The sequence below is a fragment of the Bubalus bubalis genome, chromosome 13 (assembly GCF_019923935.1).
Source record: "Bubalus bubalis isolate 160015118507 breed Murrah chromosome 13, NDDB_SH_1, whole genome shotgun sequence".
Lineage (NCBI taxonomy): Eukaryota > Metazoa > Chordata > Mammalia > Artiodactyla > Bovidae > Bubalus > Bubalus bubalis.
In genome coordinates this window covers 87,834,928-87,846,507 of record NC_059169.1, presented here as the reverse complement: position 1 = coordinate 87,846,507, position 11,580 = coordinate 87,834,928, and the positions used below count along the sequence as shown (strand labels likewise).

Sequence of the window (11,580 nt, the reverse complement as noted above, 5' to 3'; positions counted from 1 at the left end):
CATTTGGGGCTTTTCTAGGTGGCGTTAAAGAATCTGTCTGCCAGTGCAGGAGACATAAGAGCTGTAGGTTCGATACCTGGGTTGGAAAGATCCCCTGGAGTTGGAAATGGCACACTACTCCAGTATTCTTGCCTGGAAAATTCTATGGGTGAGAAGCCTGGCAGGCTACAGTCCAGGGGGTCACAAAGAGTCGGATATGACTGAGTGACTGAGCAGAATGGTATGTTGTTTAATTTTTTTTTTTTTTTACCTTATGGCTTGTTTTATTGAAACTAATTAAGGACATTAAGTGAGAGATTCAGTTCAGTTCAGCCACTCAGTCGTGTCCAACTCTGCAACCCCATGAACTGCAGCATGCCAGGCTTCCCTGTCCATCACCAACTCCCTGAATTTACCCAAACTCATGTTCATTGAGTCCATGATGCCGGGGGATGGATAACTTTAAATATTTAAAAAATAGTTTACTTAACTTTTTAAGTTTGCTTTACTTAAGCAAAATGATTAGTTGACTTTCATGTAGACAAAAATTCATTTATTTATTCATTCAATAAATATTTACATTCCTTCTAGACTTTAAATTGCCAATTTCTTGGGATATAAGAATAAAGAAAACATGGTCCCTGACTTCAAGGAGCTTATCATCAAAAGGGAGAGGCAAAGTCTTTTTACAAAGTCTTTAGGTTGTAGAGAGAGATGTTGCTGCCCAATGCTGAAAATGCAGCCACTTATCAAACTGTGTCATGGAGGCATCCATCTTCTAACATGTCACCATGGCCATTTCCCCAAATATCCCTTCAGAACTTGCTATTTTAAGGGAATATTGTGAATGTAACCCCAGATTCCCTCAGGACTCATCACTTCAGGTACTCAGGAGTTCATGCTAGCTGAAATAAATCAAGTCTTGATATTCCAAACTCAGTATGGGCAAACCAAACTCCTGAAGCCCCCCAAATTTGCACCACTCATATTTTAAATCATTTGATGGCAACTTCATCCTTCCTGTTGTTCCAGTCAGCCATCCTTGATCCCTTCCTTCTCTAGAACAACAAATTGTCTTAGCTTTACTTGCAAAATATATCCAGAATCTAACCATTTCTTAGACTTCCACTGTTTACCACTTCCTATGCTACCACAAGTTTCCATCTAAGTGACTGCAGTATTATCTTAGCTGACCTCCTAGACTGGAGACTATTCTCCACACAGCAATCTAAGAGATCCTCTTAAATGTAATCATGTCATTCTCTCCTCAAAACCCCACACAGTCTCCCCATTCACTCAGAGCAAATCCTTATAAAGGACTACAAGCATTCTGATCTGGTCCAGATCACTTTTCTGATCTCATTTCCTTCTACTCTCCCCCTTGTTCATTCTCCTCTGGTCACTCTGGCCTCCTTGAAGTTGCTAGACCATGCCAACCACATTCTCACCATAGGGCCGTTGTTCTAGCTACACCTGCTGCCTAGAACACATTTCCCTCAGGTGCCTGCTTGACTAATTCCCTCCTTCCTCCAATTCTTTGTTTAGATAATCCCCTTCTTAATGATTCATAGTCTGACCACCTACTTTCCCCACAAATACACTCAGAATCTCACTATTTTGCTCTTTAAAATATGTTTTGCACATATCGCTGCCTAGAAAACTAGACAATATTATATTTATTGTTTATTGTATTAATCAGTTTGGGCTGCCATAACAAAATATACTATAGACTAGGTGACTTGAAAAACAAGAATTTATTTCTCACAGTTTTGGAGGCTGGAAATTCCAAGTGAGGGCCCTCTTCCTGGCTTGAAGGCCACTGTCTTCTTGCTGTGTCCTCACTTCTGGAAAGAGAAGAAGCCATCCATCTGGTGTCTCTACTTAAAGGGCACTAATTCTATCATGGGGGCGCCACTCTCATGATTTTGTGTAGTATAATTACCTCCTAAAAGGCCCATTGTCAAATACCATCAGACTAGGGATCAGCATGTAAAGTTTAGGGAACACAGTTCAACCCATTGCACTTATTATCTCCATCTTGCCAATATTGTGTGTAAATTCCACAAGAATATAAATCTAATTTTGTTCACTGAAGCATCTCCAACCCTAAGAAGAGTGCTCAGCACAGATATGCTAATGACTGAGTGAGTTCTACCCTACTGTACCAACATAGGACCTTTTGTACCCTTTGAAAGTCTTCACAGTCATTTGAGCAAGTCTTCAGGAGTGTTTCCCATGAGTTCATGAATAGTCATTTCAGGTCTTTCCACTGCTGATGGTTGTTCATAATGATTCTTGACGGCACCTCCCACTCACCCCTGCTGCCAGCCCCATAACTATTAAAATGACACCCTGACTGTGCCAAGGACAGACAAATCTCTTGAATCTGCAAAGCAGCAAAGTACATCCTCTGAGGCCCTTGCTGAGGTGGTTTTGAAACAATGGAGAGAATGCTCACCAATTCTCATTTGTGGCCATGCATTGTTCCCTGGTGGCTCAGACGGTAAAGCATCTGTCTACAATGCAGGAGACCCGGGTTAGATCCCTGAGTTGGGAAGATCCGCTGGAGAAGGAAATGGCAATCCACTCCAGTACTATTGCCTGGAAAATCCTGTAGACAGAGGAGCCTGGTAGACAACAGTCCATGGGGTCGCAAAGGGTCGGACAAGACTGAATGACTTCACTTACTTACTTACTTCACTTATTGTCACTATGGCCCCACAACAGGCCTGCAGATACAAGCATGTGGGCTACTGGCCCTGTACACTCCTCTAAAAGTTCAGAAATGCCTGAATTCCACCAACAGATGCAACTTCAAGTTCACTCATTCTTCACTTCCAGGATGATGCTTCTAAATTGTGCTGGTGGATGGGTAGATAATGTAAATATGCTACTTTGTCGTGAAGTTGGCCCTTGGCTTATTGAGTACTACTCTTAAGGCCCAAACCATTACTGTGGTGTCCAAACTGTGAAGATTAAATGAAAAAGCATGTACCCAACAAACCACACCTAACCCAAAGTGCATAAGACACTTGTGGTGTAGTTTCTTGAAAATAAGGCATTAAACGAATAAAGAAAAGCTTTCTTGTTATACATTATTCAAAGGCAATTTGGATAACATCTTGTTATACATTATTCAAATGCAATATTTCACAATATCAAATAAATACTCAAAAATGCCCCATGGCCAAAGGATATATCAATATTGGATGAAGTTCACTCACAATATTTTATTTAGAAACAATTTAAGAGTCTGAGTCTATTACTTTTATAAATGTAAATTGGGTGGCATTTTTCCTTCACTTAATTCATTTACATTCCCTTTCCTTCAGACCAATCTAGTGCAGTGTTTCTGTTTTCATCAGAGGCCAGATGAGTATCAGGCAGAGAATCAAGAGACCTGCTGTGGTAGCACGGGGCTGTGTGGTGATGTGCAGTCTGTGTCTCAATTTCCTTGTTGATAAAAAGAAAGGTTTGGATCAGATCATCTCTAATATTTTTCTCAGCAATATATTTTCATGATTCCATGTTTTAAGAAGAACCAACTGAATTTTAAGGGTCAGAAATGACTTGTTATCAGTGTATGTGCAAACTCATCATTAAGCAATCATTTCATCTTTAAGAGTTCAAAAACAATTACTTACATTGTAATTATATTGCTTAAAATTTCTGCATATACTATAGGAGAATTACTTCCTGAAGTATGCTATACTAACATAATTATTTCAACTTCACAGATTCATTTATTTGGTCAACATTTTTTGAGCACCTAGCATATTTCAGGTATTATGTTAAGTCTTGAGTGTAAGTGTACATCATCACAACATAGTCTCTGCTTTTAAGGATTAGGTGAATAAGATAAAATAATGGCAATAAAAATGCTACAAATATAGGATGAATTCTATATACCATCCAGAGTGAACATAAGGGAAAGAAAAGGTCAATTCTGTCTGGCGGGAAGCTTCCATAGAGGAAATGGGGCTTGACCTGAGATTGAAATTAGTGACAAGAGGAGTGATAAGAATGAAGGTGTTCTGGGAAAGAAAGATGCACCTGCAGAGATAGTAAAGCTTAAGGTGACACCTTCAGGAGGACAAGTACTTCACTATGGCTGGGGCTTCAGAAAGGAAGAGTCAGGCAAGAGAAGATAAGAGAGGACTTTCCATCTCATGCTAAGGAACCAGGTTTTAACTAGCAGTGATAGGAAGTCATTTAGGATTTAAAATCAGGGAAATAATGATTAGATATGCATCACTGGAGGCTTCCTTTCACATTGTTTTGGAAGATGAATCAGACCATGGCCAAGGAAGGAAGGGAGATGATGTATTAGCTGGTCATGACTGCCATAACAAAGTGCCACACACTGGGCAGCTTAAATAACAGGAATTTCTCTTCTCACAGTGCTGGAGGTTTGAAGTCTGAGATCAAAGGTGTCAGCAGGACTGTTGCTTTTGAGTCCCATCTTCATGGATTGTGATGATGGTCTTCTCTTTGTCCTCACACAGTCTTCCCCTGGTGAAACCCTTACAGCCAACAAATATAACTTTACCTCCTTAAAGGCTCAGTCTCCAAATACTGTTACATCTGAGGTACTGGGGGTTGGACCTTCAGCACAGGAATTTCTGGGGATGTAGTTCAATCCATAACAGATGACTTATGGAGAACATGATGCAATGGTCCAGCAGAGAGACAGTTAGGGAAATGACCAAGGCAAGAGTGGTGGGCATGCAAGAGTGGTGATGGGCACAGGACACATCAAGGGCTGGACACCACCTAGGTCGGGGCGAGAGGAGCAAGGAGAGAAGAAGGCCTCCTAGATTTCCTCCCTGAGAGAAGTAAGGCCAGGTGTGAGGAGGGGGCTTTGAATTTTTATATGTTTTGATATGATATTTTACATCAATTTTTGTACTTAGCAACACATGACATGTATATACCTTAAAGAGTCACATATAACACGCTTCCGTAAAAAAAAAGTCCTTTGCCTCCCACCCACTTTCTATGCCTTCTCCCCTCCTCAGAAGCAATGACTTTCAACTATTTAGCTCTTTCATCTGGTGCTTACCACAATGTTTCTAAATAATATTAACATTATGTTGATGGGACTTAACATCATTCTTCCTTCTGAGTTCAGAACTGACAGGGAGGCAAGCACAGGAGTCAGATGACTAAAGATCAAAGTAGCAGCTTATTACTGACCAAAACAAATAAGTTCCCTAAAAGTTCACCCTGAATTTAACAAACCTGCCCAGGCATGGCCGAGGTGGATAAGCTGCAGGCAGAGCTTGCCCTGAGAGCTTCCTTTTCATCAGGCAGTGATATGGAACTCCTTAAACTGATGTCTTTAAAGATTGTAGAGGAATCTGACCATATCTGGCTCCAACTCCCCAATTTACCAGTAAGAAAAGGTCCAGAAACAGAAGAGTATCCCACCATCTGAAAAAAAAAAAAAAATTCAAGAGTTAAAAATAAAATTAAGAAAGAATGATGCTGACAATACTAAGGAATTATCATTAGTTTTTAGTATAATGATGATACTACAGTTCTGTTTTTTTTTTAATATTTCTTTTCTTTTGGCAATATAAACTGAAATATGTATGCATGAAATGATATCTAAATTGTGTCAAATTAATATCAGAGAGAGTAAGTGAAGGTTTAGATGAAATAAGATCGGCTGTAAGTTGAAGCTGGGTGATGGGTACCCAGGCCTTCATTATTTTATTTTTCTTACTTTTATATTCATTTATTAAATTTTATAACAAAAATTTTAAAGAAAAATAACTGTTACAAAAACCAAGAAAGTGAAAGTAGTCGGAAATGATAAGGCTACTGAGAAGTTTAGTAAGATAAGAAAGGCAGAGTTCTTTGCTTTGTTGACTAGAAAGGTATTTATTCATTTTATTCATTTCTTGAGCAGGTATTATGTAACTGGCACTACTCTGGGGACACACACAGGGGAGAACAAAATGGAGAAGATACCTGCACTCTTAGAAATTACCTTCTAATGACAGTGACCTTTCTCCGAACAGTTTTATGCAGTGGTGAAGAGGAGCTGTCTAATGGCAGTAAGGTACAGAGAGAAGGGAGGAGGTAAACAGAAGACAGAGTAAACTTGCCAAGGGGCAAAAATGCAGTAGATGGAAGAGGCTTTTTTTTTTTTTTTTTTTTTAATGTGAGAGAGACGAGAATACTGGCAAACTATAAGGATGGAGGTTGTAGAGGAGGGGCTACTATAAAAACAGAAAGAACAATCAATAAAATCCTAGAATTGTTGGGAGAGAATTGCATCAGACTGCAGTAGAGGGATCTTCCTTGAATAAAAAAGGCCACGTTTTCCCTAAGTTTAGAGTAAAGGAGGAAATTCTGCAAAGGTGGATTCTGTAAAGGTGGATTCTGCAAAATAAGACTAGAGTGAGAAAAGTTATCTTGATCTAGGCCATAGGTATTATGTAGGAAGTGGGTACAGATTTTCTTATCCATAGACCACCACAAATGCTCATCTTTCCTTCCAGTTCCCATCTGCCACTTAGATAAGCTCTTGATATCCCATTTACTTCCTTGGAAATTCCATCCCAGGCTCCACGGTTAAATTAGGTTCTCTGCATATCAGTTAGAAATGCATTCAGCTGCAATAGGTGAAATACTAATACCAAGAAGCCTCTTAACGATGCTATTAAAGCTCTAGACTTACTCATTCCTTCTCCATTATTTTAACTGATGTTTGTTTCATCTCCAAGGGCACAAAATGGCTCCCATAGCATCAGACATCACATCTCAAGTGGGAGAAAGAGAAAATGACAGTGCCAGGTGCATTTGTCCCTTTTATCAGAGAAAGCAAATGTTTTGGGTTTTTTTTTATCCCCTTAAACCTTTTGCAGACTTCTGTTCATGCATACTGGCCAAAACTATGCCTCTTGGCTATTGGGAAAGTATTTGTTAAATGGTGAAGTGAAGTCACTCAGTCGTGTCCGACTCTTTGCGACCTGTGGACTGTAGCCCACCAAGCTCCTCCGTCCATGGGATTCTCTAGGCAAGAATACTGGAGTGGGTTGCCATTTCCTTCTCCAAGTAGAAGTGTGCAAAAAGCATCAACAACAAACTAGGCTGGGAATGGTGGTAGTGAACTAACAGTGTCTATCATACTCTATTATACTTTCTTACTAGACTGTATGTTCCCTGCCAACAGAGCTCATGTCTATGCCTCTCACCAACATATGCCATCACTTAGAGCAATACCTGGGGCAGAAGGACATCTGAAACTTTTGCTGGCCAAGGATCCATCTTTTGTCCTTTCTTTTGGTTATAAATCCTTGTCTTTCTTTGGAGTGGCCCCTGCCAGAGTGCATGCAATTCTAGTAGGTCTCAGTCAAGGGGTTCTATCCTTCCAGCAAAGGTGTGAGAAGTGACTCAAGTCAGTCACTTTCCCTTCTTTCCTGGAAAGTTAAATCTTCACAGGGTGCAAACATTGGAAGCATGGATGCCAGGAAATCCTTTCTCTTGCTGTTAGACCCTTGGAACTTCCATGAGTCTTGTCCTGGAGACCTGCTTGGTTTCAGCTTTGCCTTCTACTCTGTGAGACATCCTCTAGCTTGACCATAAACTCATTTTTTGTTATTTTGTTTCTTTATCAAGAGCATCAAAGAAGCCTAGCTGATAAATGAAGGCATTTAATTATTTGGTGAATGATGATTGTTTTAATTAAAGTTAACCAATAAGCCAGAGGATCCTGCAACCAAAATGAAATAAACTGAATAAGATTCAAACTTTCATTTGGGGCCAAACTTCTTGATTTGCAGTAAGTTTTACTTTCGTGACTACAAAATGTTTCTCCTTGTCAATCTCTTCATTTTAAATGTCAGTGATTATGTTTTCTAGTACCTGGTTTACTCTCCTATGGCGCTTCTATCCTAATTCCCACTGTCTGCCAGTCCATGCCCTCTTCGTCCTCTCTCCTCTCCTCTTGAAAGGTGTCTGTTATCTCTAGACAAGCAGCCATCAAAGGAATCTCTTCTTCACACACATTTGTGAGTAGTCAGAATGACAGTCTCAGCGGGATGTTACATCACTGCCTCCAACTCTGAATGGTACATTTTCTTTTCCTTCAGGTTTGCACCTGGGTGTACAGTTTTGAAGTTATCTTTGAAAACCCTTTGCTCACAGCCAAGTTGTAGCTTCTAAGGGAGGAACTTTGGGGATATTCTGTTCCAACTCCTTCCCTTTGAAGAAGAGGAGGAAGGCCCAGGGCATGCTCTGACCATCCCAAGGTCACACACTCTGCTCTTAATAGAGCTCCAAGTCTGGGGACTCCTTGATTCTTTCTACCAGACTTTGTTTTTTTGTTATACTCCTCTAAAACCACACACTATGTAAAATATTAAAATACTTCCCCCTAAAGTCTCTACCTCCACAGCCTAATTATTTTGTATCCTCAGCTAAAAGTAATTGCAGGCTGAGTTCTCCAGGACACAGATACTTTCATTGGTGAGTGCCCTTGGCACACACATCTGGGGAAGTCGGGAGAGGAAACAGAAGTGGATGCAGAGAGAAGTCAGTGGTGATGCAGGCCCTTGAGAGCTTAGCCATGCCAAGCTCCAAAACTAAAGCAGCCCTTCAGAATCCCCCAGTCAACCCAGGATGGTGGCTCAGTCACTGGAGATGGCCACCCAGGACAGGCGTGACCGTGGTCTCAGATGGGATGAGCGCTGAAGCAGCTGACTGCCAGCACTGTCAGCCAGGAGAGAAGTCCTCCTCTGAAGGGTGGTCATATCCACCAAACATCGTTACCCTCTCAACAGCTAACCCTTTCTATCCTAGAAACTTGTCATGATTCCTGCCCCTGAGAAGACTGTAGTCCGGTGGGAGAGACCTGAATAAATCATGATGATAATTGAAGCATAAAATTAAACACATAAAGGTAAACATGCTCACAAGTAGGGCATGATTATGTACACACTGACTTGGGATGGGTAAGACCCAGGAGATGCAAGATAGGAGCAAGAGCCAGCAGCCTCTGCCTTCCTTAGCAAGAGGAATCACTCATGTTCACACCGGAAAGTCTCTGTTTCCTTCCTTCCTTTTCACGTCTCTCTCTCTCTCCAGTATCTTCCCTTTGAATATAATGCTCTTAATTCCATTCCTCACTTATTTCATGTATTTTCCTTGTTTCTTCTAATGTCTGCTGCTGCTGCTAAGTTGCTTCAGTTTTCTCTATTCTTAAAAAGCTAGTCCCTCAGCCTGTTTTAAGGGGAGCTTTAAAAGCTAACTGTATGCCATTTTGCACATTCATTGTGATTGCACATCTAGCAAACAGCATTTTCAAGGGATCTGTAGACTTAATGGGTTCAGGTTTCAAATATGTACATAATTAAATTTCTGATGTTAATAAAAGACATATTCTAGATGAAATAAAATCCTGAACAGGGAGAGAAGTGGGGAGTGGATTCCATTAACAAGTACTTACTCATAAGGAGATGTTAATAGGTAATACTGCCAGATCTGAAAGGTTATGTTGCAACTTTGACAAAGGGAATATAATCAGAAAATGCTAAATTGGGACTCACAATTCCATGGCAGAAAGAAAGAAGAAGGGAAAGAAATAATGAATGAAAAACAACTTGTCACCTTCAGACTTGAGAATTGGAGAAGAGAACATACACCAAAGTGCCTTTGAAAATAGCTGGCAGGTTGCAAGCCTCTTCAGAAAGCCTGGCCTCTCTCCCCGTGCTGGAGGAGCTGGCCTCAGACCCACAGCGGAAGATCACTGAGCAGTCTGGCATGCCCAGGCGCAGCCTCCTTTCCCAGGAGAGCTTCCCACACACGGCGAAAACAAGTGAAGGCAAACCACAAACCCACAGCACATGGTGCTGTCAAGCCAGACCCTTGGACTGCACACCGGCTGCAGCCTTTGTCAAGCGACAAATGGAAAGCGCCGGAAGCCTTAGCTGTCGGTGCCAAGAAAAGCTTGTCCTGTCAGGGACCCACCTGGGTCCTGCGCCCAGGAGGTTGGAAGGTGGATGGGGGCGGTGAGCAGACTACAATCAGTACATGAGCCAAAGCCTCCCTCTGCTTTGAGAGTGGGATCAAGCCCCATCTGCATTTGATGGCCTGTAAGAATGGATAATACAATACTACTCAAAACCATGTTCCGGGGGCGGGGATCGTGAAATTTTCAATGGGTTGCTCAGGTCCACCTGGAGGGCTGATAGATGCCCTGGGACACAGAATTATTTTGTCAGATGCCAAAGCAGCTTCCGAATAGTCTGACGTTTACATTTGGAGTCCTTCGGTTCTGAAGATGAATTACAGCCTAATACAGCCAAAAGGTGTGCCAGTCCTCTCCACATCCACGAATTGTGTGAGCTCCTGAGAGGAGCGAGCTGATGATTATGCACGAGTTCGGGTTTTGGCCCCTGTCCCCTGTTTCCTCTGAGCTCAGAGTGGTACTATAGTCCCAGAGTTGACTCTGTGACACGGAAAACCAAAGCCAAACCTCAAACCACCAGCACCAGGTGCTGTTAAAACAACAAAGAACAAGTATGTGTGTGTCTGAGCCCACGTCCTGGTCACTGGAGATGTGGAAAGCAAAGCCAAGGAAACAGAACACCAGCTGGCACCAGAGAATGACATGTCTGCATTTAATACTTCAACTTAAAAAGTGATTTTTAAAAATTATTTTCAAATAAATTATTCCTGAGCATGGCTGAGGTGCAGGTTGCATTTTGTATTTATAACTTAACTTTTACATTTAACCATCATTTGGGGACATCTTTTATGTATCAGTCATCGTGCCAAGAGGCAGGGGAAAATAAAAAACAAAGTTAAGCTTCAGATCAGATTAGATCAGCGGCTCAGTGGTGTCCGACTCTTTGCGACCCCATGAATCGCAGCATGCCAGGCCTCCCTGTCCATCACCAACTCCCAGAGTTCACCCAGACTCACGTCCATCGAGTCAGTGATACCATCCAGCCATCTCATCCTCTGTTGTCCCCTTCTCCTCCTGCCCCCAATCCCTCCCAGCATCAGAGTCTTTTCCAATGAGTCAACTCTTAACATGAGGTGGTAAAAGATGGTATATTATAGAGACTTCCGGGAAATAGTGTTCAGAATATTCATAACTAAACTTTGAATGAAAACACAATTATGGGGGCTTCCATGATGGCTCAGCAGTTAAAAATCCACCTGCCAATGCAGGACACACAGGTTCCATCTGTGATCCTGGAAGATTCCATATGCTGTGGGGCAATTAAGTCAGTGTGCCACAACTACTGAGACAGCACACTAGAGCTGTCCCCCAGGAGCCGCAAGACCGGAGCCCGTGCGCCCTGGAGCCTGTGCTCTACGACGAAGAGGAACCCTCGCTCCCCACAACTAGAGAAAAGCCTCCACAGCAATGAAGACCCAGCACAGCTAAAATGTAATAAAAATAAAATAAAACACAGCTATGTCCTTCAGAGAGGCATCGTTCATGGAGTCTTCTGCTCTTCAAACTATCCTGAGTATGACCGGCTTTCCACTTTATTGCAGGGTAACTTTCTGCAGGTGAGTTTGTAAGGACAGCGTATGGCAGAGCCTTCCAAATGGGTCCTCTTGCTGCTGCAACTAATC

At 41.8% G+C, this 11,580-nt stretch overlaps 1 long non-coding RNA gene across 2 annotated transcripts in view; it reads right to left on the bottom strand.

Annotated features, from left to right (window-relative positions):
• Positions 1 to 3,049: 3,049 nt before the first annotated feature.
• LOC123464822 overlaps positions 3,050 to 11,580 on the bottom strand; it is a 28,691-nt gene continuing 20,160 nt past the window's right edge. The window contains exons 3-4 of one of the 2 annotated variants that reach the window (XR_006639857.1): positions 5,221 to 5,412; positions 3,050 to 4,752 (exon numbers count right to left, since the gene is read on the bottom strand). This is a non-coding gene — a long non-coding RNA (uncharacterized LOC123464822). Of the gene's footprint in view, positions 5,413 to 11,580 lie in introns of both variants that reach the window. The other variant, XR_006639856.1, reaches the window with a different exon arrangement.